The sequence below is a fragment of the Vespa velutina genome, chromosome 21 (genome assembly GCF_912470025.1).
Source record: "Vespa velutina chromosome 21, iVesVel2.1, whole genome shotgun sequence".
Taxonomy (NCBI): domain Eukaryota; kingdom Metazoa; phylum Arthropoda; class Insecta; order Hymenoptera; family Vespidae; genus Vespa; species Vespa velutina.
Genome location: NC_062208.1, coordinates 2,778,691 through 2,781,190, shown reverse-complemented (window position 1 = coordinate 2,781,190; position 2,500 = coordinate 2,778,691). Strand labels below are relative to the sequence as shown.

Sequence of the window (2,500 nt, the reverse complement as noted above, 5' to 3'; positions counted from 1 at the left end):
CTTCTTCTTCTGTCCTTTATTTTTTTTATTTATTCTTCTTCTTCTTCTTTCCTCTCATTGCCATTTTTTCTTTGTGTTTTTCTTTATTGTTATTTGTCTTCTTTTATCTTTTTTTTTTTCTTTCTTTTTTTATTATTATCAATGGGACGGAAGGAAGGAAGGAAGGACGAACGGAAGAAGAAGAAGAAGAAGAAGAAGAAAAGAAGTTTCGTTTCCATTGCCGACCATTAAACCAGGGATGATAAATTTTTATATACGCCTGTTCCAACGTTAATAGTCACTTACTTTCGGTCGACATTCTTTTGAAACCTGTTTTTCGTGAAACTCGCCTATAAGAAGCTCGTACTTTGACCAGAGACGTATCTATAGAAAATCGAACATTTTTCGAACACCTTTCTCTCTTCTTATATTATTATTCATACGAAATTATATGGTTGAGATGTTGATGCGAGTTCCTTGATCGATAGATTCCTTTTCGTTTGTGATTGGTAAATAATTTTATACAAAAATTTATCCGTCCTATAGACAATTTTTTTTTCTTTTTCTTTCTTTTTTCATTTCGAATATATATATATATATATCTTCTCTCTTGATATTATCTATACCGAAAATGATATGTTCGGATACGTTCGCTTAAATGGATAAATTTTTGAAATTTCTATCGTCGATTTCTGTTGAAACAAAAACGAAAAAAAGAAGAAGAAGAAGAAGAAGAAGAAGAAGTTTTACTTAGCAAGCCGAATAGAAAGTGAAATTGTTTTTTTCTTTTTTTTTTTTTGTTTCAAACCACTTTTATTTCGAAATTACTCAGAGAATATATATGTATAGTGTAATATATGTTAATATATTACACTAATTTTTATATCCTTCTAAATTTCATTCGATTTATATTAAAAAAGAAATTCTTAGAAAAAACAAATTTATCTTCGTAGAACTTTCATCACGTTGCGTGATAATTAATTATACAAATTTTCTTTTTTTCCCTTTCAAAAAGTTCAAACTAGAAAATTACTCATACATTTTTCATTTACGAAATAATCCCAAAGAAATTATATACGTCTGTTACATAGATAATAATCTTTCTTCGTTGATCAATAGGATAGAGAGGGTTGAAAGGATTTTTTCTCCTTTTTCCTCGAAAAGATCCTTAAAAGATTTAAGGGAAAAAGTTAAAACCAAAGGGGGTGCGTGAGTCTCTCACGAATTTTTGAAAAAAGCACAGAAGTAATAGAAAAAGTAGAAGAAGAGAAAGAGAAAAAAGAGGAAGAAGAAGAAGAAGAAGAAGAAGAAGAAGAAGAAGAAGAAGGAGAAGAAGGAGAAGAAGAAAAGAATGGTCAGGTGAAATTCTTTTGTGGAATAAGAATGTGCATAGGGTTTTCTAACTCTTGACTATCCTCTCATAGAAAAAGATGAGCTAGATGGTTTGACCTTACAGAGAAAAGGAATGATGCAAATGTAACTATTGTTCAGAGGAAATCGAAGAAAACGATTTTTCTTAAGTCCTTCGTGAAAGTTAAGTCAACTCTCTCTCTCTCTCTCTCTCTCTCCCTCCCTCTCTCTCCCTCCCTCTCTCTCTTTTTTTTTCTCGCTATAGCTTTTGGAAAGCTACGAACCGTTTCGGTATTGTGGTAAATCTGAAAATCTCTTAAAATAACGTTATGTTACCTGCGTCGATCGTTCCTTAGGATTTTTTTTACCATCTCTTCAAAATGATTTTCTGACCGTCTCTCTTTCTCCCTCTTCCCCTCTCGTTTTGCATCTTTGATTTCAGATAAGAATCACCCCTCGTCCGTGCTGTAACTTCTAAAGCTACACGAATACGATCGAACGCGAACGACTACAACGACGACGACTACGACGCATTTTGACGAAGGATGACAGCGTGTGTTAGGTGCGAATGTTCTTTATAGAGAGACACAGAAAGAGGGAGAGAGAGAGAGAGAGAGAGAGAGAGAGAGAGAGAGAGAGAGAAAGGGAGAGAGAGAAAGAGAGAGCAGAAAGAACTTTCTTCACGATCGTTCTTTCAAACTTGTTTAATCTGTGAACCTGCAAGATTTTTTCGAACTATCGACGTGTCTTCGGATGACTACACACACACACACACATATATATATATATATATATGTATCATAAAACGTTATCCGTTGTCGATATTGAAGAAATTTTTAAAGCCTTTTTCTTCCTATTCATTTTTTTTTTCTCCATTTCTTTCCTTTTCATTAAACAAAGTTAAAAATAAAATTTCTCTATCGTTATGCCGAGGAATAGGTCTAATACAGTCGATTGGGTCAATCCTAGAAAAAAAAAAAAAAAAAAAAGAAAAAAGAAAAATAAAATATACCTATGAAACATAAAGGATAGTTTTCAAAGGATTCGAAAAGTTATTACGTTTTCGAAGCGTAACTATTTGTTCGTATCTACTTAGAAAAATGTGGTCTCTCTCTTTTTCTCTTTCTCAACTCTCTTATCGTTGTTTAGGAGACAAATAAACAAGACTTAA

General features: G+C 32.4%; 1 protein-coding gene and 1 long non-coding RNA gene across 11 annotated transcripts in view; both read left to right on the top strand.

The window, feature by feature from the left end:
- LOC124956390 overlaps positions 1-444 on the top strand; it is a 2,720-nt gene extending 2,276 nt beyond the window's left edge. Inside the window, exon 2 of the long non-coding RNA XR_007103238.1 lies at positions 154-444. This is a non-coding gene — a long non-coding RNA (uncharacterized LOC124956390). The remainder of the gene's footprint in view (positions 1-153) is intronic.
- Positions 1-2,500, top strand: part of LOC124956378 (voltage-dependent L-type calcium channel subunit beta-2) — a 74,056-nt gene that overhangs the window by 29,998 nt on the left and 41,558 nt on the right. The window lies entirely within an intron of this gene.